Genomic DNA, 13,354 nt, shown 5'->3' with positions numbered 1-13,354 from the left:
GGTTATTAGATCTTCGTTGTTTTGTCTGGTGTGACGTGGGTGGTGATGGTGTCCTTCTGTTCTTGTGATGTATGGGGTTGGAATCTTCTCACCCTCTTCTTAGGTGCTTCCTTCTGTCTTTTTTCTTGTCTGGCATGCCTCTTTACTTGGCTCGGGCACTCGGTGTCGATGGGATGTCAACGTTCAGGTGTAGTTGTGAGGTATGGTGTGAGATATAAGGATTTTTCTCTTTCGGAGTCTGTTTTGATCGTATTGGTTTCTGGTGGGGTGTTTCCTGCAGTTGAGGTTGGTGCTGCTGGGGTCAGTGAGTTTTGTGTGTCCCTGTCCCTTGTTGCATGTTCTTGTGCTCTTTCTCTGTGCCCGTTCCTGTTCTGGGGCATTTTTGGGGTTCGGTGCAGGGTTAGCAGTTTGTGTGGTTGATTGTAATGTCAGGGGTAGCACTGTTGTTTCCATTGCTGTATGTAAGCTTGGTGTTGCCTAGTAAAGTACAAGCTGTACAAAACTGGGCCACCCCTACTACACAAACCCAGGTGAGAGCCTTCCTAGGTCTCACTGGGTACTATAGGAACTTCATAGAGAACCATGGGACCATAGCTTCTCCCTTGCATGTGGTCTCCTCTCCCAAATTCCCTAAAAAGGTCAGGTGGAATGAGGAGTGCACTCAAGCATTTGAAGGCCTAAAAAAAGCCTTTTGTCAAGCTCCAGTCCTAAGAGCTCCTGACTATAACCAAACATTCATTGTGCAAACGGATGCTTCGAGTACAGATATTGGTACAGTCCTTAGTCAACTGAATGAGAAAGGTAGGGAGCACCCCATTTGCTTCATCAGCAGAAAGCTGAAGGAACCAGAAACAAGGTGGGCAGCCATTGAGCGTGAGTGAGTGAGTGCTTTGCTGTTGTGTGGTCACTGAAGAAGTTTAGGCCATACTTGTATGGATCTACTTTTGGGATTCAGACTGACCACCAACCCTTTAGATGGTCAATGCAAATGAAAGGGGACAACCCAAAACTACTGAGATGGTCAATCAGCCAACAAGGGTGTGATTTTACCATTGAACACAGGTCATGGTGTCACCAACAAAATGCTGATGGACTCTCCGGGATGTTTGACCGACTGGAGTAAGGAGATTCATCCAGAAGTGGATTGAATCCTCCTGTCCCTTAGTCGGGGGGGGGCAAGTGTTGGGGATAATTCTCAAAATGTGCTCATTTCCCTTACCTTTTGAGACCCCAAGCAACTTTGCTGGATTTCTAGGATTGGATTTTTTTTACCTGGGAAGAGTGTGAGCCTTTTTCCCACTCTTCCATGTATTTTGTGTGTGTTTTACTTTTGTGTGCTTTGGTTATGGAGTTTTAAAACAACTCCATAGGCATAATCTCTTTCTGTGTGTCACACAACACCTTCAGTGCAGTGGCACAGGGATGTCTTCCAGACTTACCAAAGTTTAAAAACCTTATCTGGGGCTGACTACTGTCTCCCAGGGCATGTAAAGTTAAATTGGCTTTTCTAGCCTTTTTAAATTTACTGACCCAGCACACACTATCTTCCTATAGAGTGCTGGAGGGGCCACCGAGCTTCCCCTGAGTCAAAACACCCATGTAACAGTAAAATGTTACCTTTTCCTACTTTATTTGGCTGGTGGCAGTGGTTTAGATCAACTACCGTGATTTTTTGCGACCGCTAACAACAGTAGCTAAAAATCGGGTCAGCCATGTTTTTCAATATGGCGCCCAAGACCTATCTCTAGTCATCTTTTTTCACCATTTCTTTTAGGAAAGGTCCTTCTTGTGTTTGTTTCATGTGCGCCAAACCAGGTTTGGTCCCTTTGTTCGTGTCCTATCGCGGGCTTCAGGGCTGAAGCCCTCCTCTGGCGCCTGAGTGTCTGGGTTGGACAGGATGTGAGGGAGGTGCCTGAAACTCCCTGTGCTTAGTCTCCTAGGAGACCTGAATGTACTCTAACATGATTGGCTGGCTGACTGTCCAGCAAGGACAGCCACCCTGCTGTGTGAGTGACAGCCAGGCTGGAATGAATGGGGGAAAACTGTTTAAAAGCAGGTCTCTGGGTCTTTGAAAGCAGAGCCGACCACTGGAATGAAAGAACCGAAGACGAGCTAAAAGAAGAGGACTTCTGCAACTCCTGGACGACCGGTGAAGCCCTGCTGCAGGTCCGAATTGACTGAAACTCCAATCGACAGAGAAGCCCTTCAAGGTTAACTTCTTCCCTTGAGTTTGGTAGGAACAACCAACTTGTAAGCCACCTGGACAACGTCCCCATCTGGTTGAATTTTCTTCAGAGTGCTGTTGAAAACTGGATAGCCACAGGTAAGGAAACCAGTTTGTGGTCTTTAAGGCACTCGCACCTTAAAGTGACGTCTTGCTAAGCTTTCGGCCTCATCCCTGGGCAGTACAGGAACCTCCCAACGTCCTCCTTCTTGTCCCCACGACTGAAGTTCAGGAACAGCGAGGTCTGCTCAAACTGCCAGGAACAACTGCCTCAGCTTCAGCTCTTCTTCACTAAAAAGGTACTGTGCAAACGCTGTCCGGAAATCTTTTCGGCCATCGCTAAAGTTTGTGGAACTTTGCTCAACTTCGAAGGCGTGTCCTTCCCTAAACATTCGTCAAACTTTTCCCCTAGCCAAATTCTTCTAAACTCTGTGGCAAAGACTTGACCGTTACTGAAGGGGCCCCTGAGGGACCCTCGGATGCGGAAACAAGGCACAATCACCACACACAAATTGATACGTCAGACATGAGGTCGTATTCCCAAAGTCTAGGGTTTATTGCAAAGCAAATAGTCTCATTTGGCCAAATGGTCCCACACCCCGCGACGTGTGTCTAACAGACCTCGGGGGACGCAAGAGAGTGAAGATCGTACAACAGTTACATATATACAAAACAAGCATCTTGTAATCAGTAGTGACACATTTAATACCGCCCCTAGTACAATTCCTTTGAGTTGGGTACGCTGATTGACAATGGTGACGAGTTTGACACCTTCAAATATTCATTTAGCAACAGTTTGCAATTTTGTAGGCTTATAGACATAAGTCTGTGTTTTGAAGAACACAATACGTCTGTTTCTGCAAGCAAGCTGCGTGTAGGGGCGAGACACATTCCAGGCCTTACTATCTCCTGGTTTCTATTTGTGTGCTGGGGGGTCATCTTGCTCTCCAGAGCTCTACAGGGCTCTGGAAAGGGGGGCCGCAAAGAAGAGCATAATTCAAGTTATTTAATGTTCGTTTCTAGCATTTCTACTGTTTTTCCGAGACTGGCTGGCACCTGTTGTACTGATTAGGACACTGCGTTGCTCACTCCCATGGCTATGTGAGGGAGGAGACCGGGCATTTCTGTCTGGTTCGCTGTGTTATGTTTCAACATGTCTTTAGTAACCTTGTACCATTGAAGCAGAATAATGTTTCAGCAAAGCAATTTTACATGAGGTAAAGCGGCATCGTTAGAGGAAGCAGAGAGGAGACAAAATGGTGATTCTGGTCATTCTCAAATGGCCGCACCTTAGTTGGGCTAGTGGCTTTATATTTCTAACGCTGATGAGGCGGTTGGTCTTCGGCCAATCAATTATCCTATATTACCTTACAATCGAAGGGTGTCTAATTCTTCTAGACGGACATTACTACCAGAACTGTGCTATCCTATACACAAGACTCTGAACCATTGACTTTGGCCCAGGCATATGCGATAAATTGCTAGTTGTAGTATGCTGAAACCTTCTGCCCTGCGTATGAATGCATTTGTGTTGTTAATTCATATAACCTTGTCTTTTCCCTCCTTTATTAAGTATCAGAAGTGCCATTTTGCTCCCAATTCAGTGGAGCTAAACTTGTTCATTTACTTAGCGGTTGTGTTTTTGTGGTTTATCAGTGTGTGATATTGAGCTGTTATCTCTAGTGTAATGTTTTCAAACAACTGTGTAAATAAATGTATATTCTTTTACCAAGATACCTAGTAAGTGTTTGTTTGAATCACTGTATTAGTTGGTCTTTTGTTTAACTTGTTCTACTGCCCACTTAAACTCTTGAGATAGGTCTGGCTGCTCAGCCATCGCTACCATTTTACTGTGTAGTACAGGCTTGTACCAAAGATGAAATTGTGCTTACGCTTGTAGTCCTAATTGCATGTAGTGTTTCCAAAGGGTACTGCATGTGATTCTGCCTAACAGACGGTGGCTTCCCAATCTAAAGCATATAACAGGGTGTGTGGTGTTCCCACAGGGGATACCTTTCCCCTTAGGATGGTGGCTTCCCAATCTAAAGCTTATAACAGGGTGTGTGGTGTTCCCTCAGGAGATACCTTTCCCCTTAGGACGGTGGCTTCCCAATCTAAAGCTTATAACAGGGTGTGTGTAGATCTCACTGGAGATACCTTTTCCATTAGGACGGTGGCTTCCCAATCTAAAGCTCATAACAGGGTGTGTGGAGATCCCACAGGAGATGCATTTCACCTTAGGATGGTGGCTTCTCAATCTAAAGCTTATAACAGGGTGTGTGGTGTTCCCACGGGAGATACATTTCCCCTTAGGACGGTGACTTGCCAATCTAAAGCTTATAACAGGGTGTATGTGGATCCTACAGGAGATACCTTTCCCCTTTGGATGGTGGCTTCCAACCCTAAAGCTTATAACAGGGTGTGTGGTGTTCCCACAGGAGATACATTTCCCCTTATGATGGTGGCTTCCCGATCTAAAGCTTATAACAAGGTGTGTGGTGTTCCACGGGAGATACATTTCCCTTGGGACGGTGGCTTCCCCATTCTAAAGCTTATAACAGGGTGTGTGGTGTTCCCACAGGAGATAACTTTCCCCTTAGGTGGCTTCCCAATCTAAAGCTTAGAACAGGGTTTGTGGTGGTCCCACAGGAGATACATTTCCCTTTAGGACGGTGGCTTCCCAACCCTAAAGCTTATAACAGGGTGTGTGGTGTTCCCACAGGAGATACATTTCCCCTCAACGGTGGCTTCCCAATCTAAAGCTTATAAAAGGGTGTGTGGTGTTCCCGCGGGAGATACATTTCCCCTTAGAATGGTGACTTTACGATCTAAAGCTTATAACAGGGTGTGTGGTGTTCCCACGCGAGATACATTTAACCTTAGGACGTTGGCTTCCCGAGCTAAAGCTTATAACAGGGTGTGTGGTGTTCCCACAGGAGATACATTTCCCCTTAGGACGGTGGTTTCACGATCTAAAGCTTATAACAGGGTGTGTGGTGTTCCCACTGGAGATACATTTCACCTTAGGACGGTGGCTTCCCGATCTAAAGCTTATAACAGGGTGTGTAGTGTTCCCACGGGAGATACATTTCCCCTTAGGACAGTGACTTCCCGATCTAAAGCTTATAACAGGGTGTGTGGTGTTCCCACGGGAGATACATTTCCCCTTAGGACGGTGGCTTTCCGATCTAAAGCTTATAACAGGGTGTGTGGTGTTCCAACAGGAGATACATTTCCCCTTAGGACGGTGGCTTCCCGATCTAAAGCTTATAACAGGGTGTGTGGTGTTCCCACATGATTTACATTTCCCCTTAGGATGGTGGCTTCCCAATCTAAAGCTTATAACAGGGTGTGTGTAGATCTCACCGGAGATACCTTTTCCCTTAGGACGGTGGCTTCCCAATCTAAAGCTTATAACAGGGTGTGTGGAGATCCCACAGGAGATGCATTTCACCTTAGGACGGTGGCTTCTCAATCTAAAGCTTATAACAGGGTGTGTGGTGTTCCCACGGGAGATACATTTCCCCTTAGGACGGTGACTTGCCAATCTAAAGCTTATAACAGGGTGTTTGTGGATCCCACAGGAGATACCTTTCCCCTTTGGATGGTGGCTTCCAACCCTAAAGCTTATAACAGGGTGTGTGGTGTTCCCACAGGAGATACATTTCCCCTTATGATGGTGGCTTCCCGATCTAAAGCTTATAACAAGGTGTGTGGTGTTCCACGGGAGATACATTTCCCTTGGGACGGTGGCTTCCCCATTCTAAAGCTTATAACAGGGTGTGTAGTGTTCCCACAGGAGATAACTTTCCCCTTAGGTGGCTTCCCAATCTAAAGCTTAGAACAGGGTGTGTGGTGGTCCCACAGGAGATACATTTCCCCTTAGGACGGTGGCTTCCCAACCCTAAAGCTTATAACAGGGTGTGTGGTGTTCCCACAGGAGATACATTTCCCCTCAACGGTGGCTTCCCAATCTAAAGCTTATAAAAGGGTGTGTGGTGTTCCCGCGGGAGATACATTTCCCCTTAGAATGGTGACTTCCCGATCTAAAGCTTATAACAGGGTGTGTGGTGTTCCCACAGGAGATACATTTCCCCTTAGGACGGTGGTTTCACGATCTAAAGCTTATAACAGGGTGTGTGGTGTTCCCACAGGAAATACATTTCACCTTAGGACGGTGGCTTCCCGATCTAAAGCTTATAACAGGGTGTGTAGTGCTCCCACGGGAGATACATTTCCCCTTAGGACAGTGACTTCCCGATCTAAAGCTTATAACAGGGTGTGTCGTGTTCCGACGGGAGATACATTTCCCCTTAGGACGGTGGCTTTCCGATCTAAAGCTTATAACAGGGTGTGTGGTGTTCCAACAGGAGATACATTTCCCCTTAGGACGGTGGCTTCCCGATCTAAAGCTTATAACAGGGTGTGTGGTGTTCCCACATGATTTACATTTCCCCTTAGGATGGTGGCTTCCCAATCTAAAGCTTATAACAGGGTTTGTGGAGATCCCACAGGAGATACCTTTCCCCTTAGGAACTTGGTTTCCAATCTAAAGCTTATAACACAGTGTTTGGTGTTTTCACAGGAGATACCTTTCCCATTAGGATGATGGCTTTCCAATCTAAAGCTTATAACAGGGTGTGTGGAGATCCCACAGGAGATACCTTTCCCCTTAGGATGGTGGTTTCCCAATCTAAAGCTTCTAACGGGGTATGTGGCGTTCCCACAGGAGATACCTTTCCCTTAGGACGATGGCTTTCCAATCTAAAGCTTATAACGGGTTGTGTGGTGTTCCCACAGGAGATACCTTTCCACTTAGGATGGTAGCTTCTAATCTAAAGCTAATAACAGGGTGAGTGGTGTTCCCACAGGAGATACATTTCCCCTTAGTATGGTGTCTTCCCAATCTAAAGCTTATTATAGGGTGTGTGGTGTTCCCACAGGAGATACCTTTCCCCTTAAAACGGTGGCTTCCCCATCTAAAGCTTATAACAGGGTGTGTGGTGTTCCCACAGAAGATACTTTTCACTTTAGGATTGTGGATTCCCAATCTAAAGCTTATTACAGGGTGTGTGGATCCCACAGGAGATACCTTTCCCCTTAGGATGGTGGCTTTCCCATCTAAAGCTTATAAAAGGGTGTGTGGTTCCCACAGGAGATACCTTTTACCTTAGGATGGTGGCTTCCAAATCTAAAGCTTATAACAGGGTGTGTGGTGTTCCCACAGGAGATGCTCTTCCCCTTAGGGTGGTGGCTTCCCAATCTAAAATGTATAACAGGGTGTGTGGAGATCCCACAGGAGATGCATTTCACCTTAGGACGGTGGCTTCCCAATCTAAAGCTTGTAACCGGGTGTGTGGTGTTCCCTCAGGAGATACCTTTCCCCTTAGGATGGTGGTTTCCCAATCTAAAGTTATAACAGGGTGTGTGGTGTTCCCACAGGAGCTGCCTTTCCCCTTAGGACGGTGGCTTCCCAATCTAAAACTTATAACAGGGTGTGTGGTGTTCCCACGGGAGATACATTTCACCTTAGGATGGTGGCTTCCCAATCTAAAGCTTATAACAGGGTGTGTGGTGTTCTTACAGGAGATACCTTTCCCCTTAGGAGGGTGACTTCCCAATCTAAAGCTTATAACAGGGTGTATCGTGTTCCCACAGGAGATACATTTCCCCTTAGGACAGTGGCTTCCCAATCTAAAGCGTATAACAGGGTGTGTGGTGTTCCCATGGGAGATACAGTTCTCCTTAGGACGGTGGCTTCCCAATCTAAAGCTTATAACAGGGTGTGTGTAGATCCCACAGGAGATACCTTTCCCCTTTGAATGGTGGCTTCCCAACCTAAAGCTTATAACAGGGTGTGTGGTGTTCCCACAGGAGATACATTTCCCCTTAGGACGATGGCTTCCCGATCTAAAGCTTATAACAGGGTGTGTGGTGTTCCACGGGAGATACATTTCCCCTTGGGACGGTGGCTTCCCCATTCTAAAGCTTATAACAGGGTGTGTGGTGTTCCCATGGAAGATACATTTCACCTTAGGACGGTGGCTTCCCGATCTAAAGCTTATAACAGGGTTGTGGTGTTCCAACGGGAGATACATTTCACCTTAGGATGGTGGTTTACCAATCTAAAGCTTATAACATGGTGTGTGGTGTTCCCACAGGAGATACCTTTCCCCTTAGGATGGTGGCTTCCCAATCTAAAGCTTATAACAGGGTTGTGGTGTTCCCAATGGAGATACATTTCCCCTTAGGACGGTGGATTCCCAATCTAAAGCTTATAACAGGGTGTGCGGTGTTCCCCCAGGAGATACATTTAACCTTAGGACGGTGGCTTCCCGATCTAAAGCTTATAACAGGGTGTGTGGTGTTCCACGGGAGATACATTTCCCCTTAGGACGGTGGCTTCCCGATCTAAAGTTTATAACAGGGTGTGTGGTGTTCCCACAGGAGATACATTTCCCCTTAGGACGGTGGCTTCCCGATCTAAAGCTTATAACAATGTGTGTGGTGTTCCCAAAGGATATACATTTCCCCTTAGGACGGTGGCTTCCCAATCTAAAGCTTATAACAGGGTGTGTGGAGATCTCACAGGAGATACCTTTCCCCTTAGGACGATGGCTTCCTAATCTAAAGCTTATAACAGGGTGTGTGGTGTTCCCACAGGAGATACCTTTCCCCTTAGGACGATGGCTTCCCAATCTAAAGCTTATAACAGGGTGTGCGGTGTTCCCCCAGGAGATACATTTAACCTTAGGACGGTGGCTTCCCGATCTAAAGCTTATAACAGGGTGTGTGGTGTTCCACGGGAGATACATTTCCCCTTAGGACGGTGGCTTCCCGATCTAAAGCTTATAACAGGGTGTGTGGTGTTCCCACAGGAGATACATTACCCCTTAGGACGGTGGCTTCCCGATCTAAAGCTTATAACAGGGTGTGTGGTGTTCCCACAGGAGATACATTTCCCCTTAGGACGGTGGCTTCCCAATCTAAAGCGTATAACAGGGTGTGTGGTGTTCCCACAGGAGATACCTTTCCCCTTATGACGGTGGTTTCCCAATCTAAAGCTTCTAACGGGGTGTGTGGTGTTCCCACAGGAGATACCTTTCCCCTTAGGACGGTGGTTTCCCAATCTAAAGCTTCTAACAGGGTGTGTGGTGTTCCCACAGGAGATACATTTCCCCTTAGGACGATGGCTTCCCAATCTAAAACCTGTAACATTTTGTGTGGTGTTCCCACAGGAGATACCTTTCCCTTAGGACGGTGGCTTCCCAATCTAAAGCTTACAACAGGGTGTGTGGTGCTCCCACAGGAGATACATTTCCCCTTAGGACGCTGGTTTCCCAATCTAAAGCTTCTAACAGGGTGTGTGGTGTTCCCACAGGAGATACCTTTCCCTTAGGACGGTGGCTTCCCAATCTAAAGCTTACAACAGGGTGTGTGGTGCTCCCACAGGAGATACCTTTCCCCTTAGGACGGTGGCTTCCCAATCTAAAGCTTATTATAGGGTGTGTGGTGTTCCCACAGGAGATACCTTTCCCCTTAAAACGGTGGCTTCCCCATCTAAAGCTTATAACAGGGTGTGTGGTGTTCCCACAGAAGATACTTTTCACGTTAGGATTGTGGATTCCCAATCTAAAGCTTATTACAGGGTGTGTGGATCCCACAGGAGATACCTTTCCCCTTAGGATGGTGGCTTTCCCATCTAAAGCTTATAAAAGGGTGTGTGGTTCCCACAGGAGATACCTTTTACCTTAGGATGGTGCCTTCCCAATCTAAAGCTTATAACAGGGTGTGTTGTGTTCCCACAGGAGATGCTCTTCCCCTTAGGGTGGTGGCTTCCCAATCTAAAACGTATAACAGGGTGTGTGGAGATCCCACAGGAGATGCATTTCACCTTAGGACGGTGGCTTCCCAATCTAAAGCTTGTAACCGGGTATGTGGTGTTCCCTCAGGAGATACCTTTCCCCTTAGGATGGTGGTTTCCCAATCTAAAGTTATAACAGGGTGTGTTCTGTTCCCACAGGAGCGGCCTTTCCCCTTAGGACGGTGGCTTCCCAATCTAAAACTTATAACAGGGTGTGTGGTGTTCCCACGGGAGATACATTTCACCTTAGGATGGTGGCTTCCCAATCTAAAGCTTATAACAGGGCGTGTGGTGTTCTTACAGGAGATACCTTTCACCTTAGGAGGGTGACTTCCCAATCTAAAGCTTATAACAGGGTGTATCGTGATCCCACAGGAGATACATTTCCCCTTAGGACGGTGGCTTCCCAATCTAAAGCGTATAACAGGGTGTGTCGTGTTCCCACGGGAGATACATTTCTCCTTAGGACGGTGGCTTCCCATTCTAAAGCTTATAACAGATTGTGTGTAGATCCCACAGGAGATACATTTCCCCTTTGGATGATGGCTTCCCAACCTAAAGCTTATAACAGGGTGTGTGTAGATCCCACAGGAGATACATTCCCCTTAGGACGGTGGCTTCCCAACCCTAAAGCTTATAACAGGGTGTGTGGTGTTCCCACAGGAGATACATTTACCCTTAGGACGATGGCTTCCCAATCTAAAGCTTATAACAGGGTGTGTGGTGTTCCCACAGGAGATACCTTTCCCCTTATGACGGTGGTTTCCCAATCTAAAGCTTCTAACGGGGTGTGTGGTGTTCCCACAGGAGATACCTTTCCCCTTAGGACGGTGGTTTCCCAATCTAAAGCTTCTAACAGGGTGTGTGGTGTTCCCACAGGAGATACATTTCCCCTTAGGACGATGGCTTCCCAATCTAAAACCTGTAACATTTTGTGTGGTGTTCCCACAGGAGATACCTTTCCCTTAGGACGGTGGCTTCCCAATCTAAAGCTTACAACAGGGTGTGTGGTGCTCCCACAGGAGATACATTTCCCCTTAGGACGCTGGTTTCCCAATCTAAAGCTTCTAACAGGGTGTGTGGTGTTCCCACAGGAGATACATTTGCCCTTAGTATGGTGGCTTCCCAATCTAAAGCTTATTATAGGGTGTGTGGTGTTCCCACAGGAGATACCTTTCCCCTTAAAACGGTGGCTTCCCCATCTAAAGCTTATAACAGGGTGTGTGGTGTTCCCACAGAAGATACTTTTCACGTTAGGATTGTGGATTCCCAATCTAAAGCTTATTACAAGGTGTGTGGATCCCACAGGAGATACCTTTCCCCTTAGGATGGTGGCTTTCCCATCTAAAGCTTATAAAAGGGTGTGTGGTTCCCACAGGAGATACCTTTTACCTTAGGATGGTGGCTTCCCAATCTAAAGCTTATAACAGGGTGTGTGGTGTTCCCACAGGAGCTGCCTTTCCCCTTAGGACGGTGGCTTCCCAATCTAAAACTTATAACAGGGTGTGTGGTGTTCCCACGGGAGATACATTTCACCTTAGGATGGTGGCTTCCCAATCTAAAGCTTATAACAGGGCGTGTGGTGTTCTTACAGGAGATACCTTTCCCCTTAGGAGGGTGACTTCCCAATCTAAAGCTTATAACAGGGTGTATCGTGATCCCACAGGAGATACATTTCCCCTTAGGACGGTGGCTTCCCAATCTAAAGCGTATAACAGGGTGTGTCGTGTTCCCACGGGAGGTACATTTCTCCTTAGGACGGTGGCTTCCCAATCTAAAGCTTATAACAGATTGTGTGTAGATCCCACAGGAGATACATTTCCCCTTTGGATGATGGCTTCCCAACCTAAAGCTTATAACAGGGTGTGTGTAGATCCCACAGGAGATACATTCCCCTTAGGACGGTGGCTTCCCAACCCTAAAGCTTATAACAGGGTGTGTGGTGTTCCCACAGGAGATACATTTCCCCTTAGGACGATGGCTTCCCGATCTAAAGCTTATAACAGGGTGTGTGGTGTTCCACGGGAGATACATTTCCCCTTGGGACGGTGGCTTCCCCATTCTAAAGCTTATAACAGGGTGTGTGGTGTTCCCATGGGAGATACATTTCACCTTAGGACGGTGGCTTCCCGATCTAAAGCTTATAACAGGGTGTGTGGTGTTCCAACGGGAGATACATTTCACCTTAGGATGGTGGTTTCCCAATCTAAAGCTTATAACAGGGTGTGTGGTGTTCCCACAGGAGATACATTTCCCCTTAGGACGATGGCTTCCCGATCTAAAGCTTATAACGGGGTGTGTGGTGTTCCACGGGAGATACATTTCCCCTTGGGACGGTGGCTTCCCCATTCTAAAGCTTATAACAGGGTGTGTGGTGTTCCCATGGGAGATACATTTCACCTTAGGACGGTGGCTTCCCGATCTAAAGCTTATAACAGGGTGTGTGGTGTTCCAACGGGAGATAAATTTCACCTTAGGATGGTGGTTTCCCAATCTAAAGCTTATAACATGGTGTGTGGTGTTCCCACAGGAGATACCTTTCCCCTTAGGACGGTGGATTCCCAATCTAAAGCTTATAACAGGGTGTGCAGTGTTCCCCCAGGAGATACATTTAACCTTAGGACGGTGGCTTCCCGATCTAAAGCTTATAACAGGGTGTGTGGTGTTCCACGGGAGATACATTTCCCCTTAGGACGATGGCTTCCCGATCTAAAGTTTATAACAGGGTGTGTGGTGTTCCCACAGGAGATACATTTCCCCTTAGGACGGTGGCTTCCCGATCTAAAGCTTATAACAGTGTGTTTGGTGTTCCCACAGGATATACATTTCCCCTTGGGACGGTGGCTTCCCAATCTAAAGCTTATAACAGGGTGTGTGGAGATCTCACAGGAGATACCTTTCCCCTTAGGACGATGGCTTCCTAATCTAAAGCTTATAACAGGGTGTGTGGTGTTCCCACAGGAGATACCTTTCCCCTTAGGACGATGGCTTCCCAATCTAAAGCTTATAACAGGGTGTGCGGTGTTCCCCCAGGAGATACATTTAACCTTAGGACGGTGGCTTCCCGATCTAAAGCTTATAACAGGGTGTGTGGTGTTCCACGGGAGATTCATTTCCCCTTAGGACGGTGGCTTCCCGATCTAAAGCTTATAGCAGGGTGTGTGGTGTTCCCACAGGAGATACATTACCCCTTAGGACGGTGGCTTCCCGATCTAAAGCTTATAACAGGGTGTGTGGTGTTCCCACAGGATATACATTTACCCTTA

This window comes from Ambystoma mexicanum, chromosome 7q (genome assembly GCF_040938575.1).
Source record: "Ambystoma mexicanum isolate Mex_15411 chromosome 7q, UKY_AmexF1_1, whole genome shotgun sequence".
In the NCBI taxonomy this organism is placed as follows: domain Eukaryota; kingdom Metazoa; phylum Chordata; class Amphibia; order Caudata; family Ambystomatidae; genus Ambystoma; species Ambystoma mexicanum.
This window is presented reverse-complemented; position numbering follows the sequence as displayed.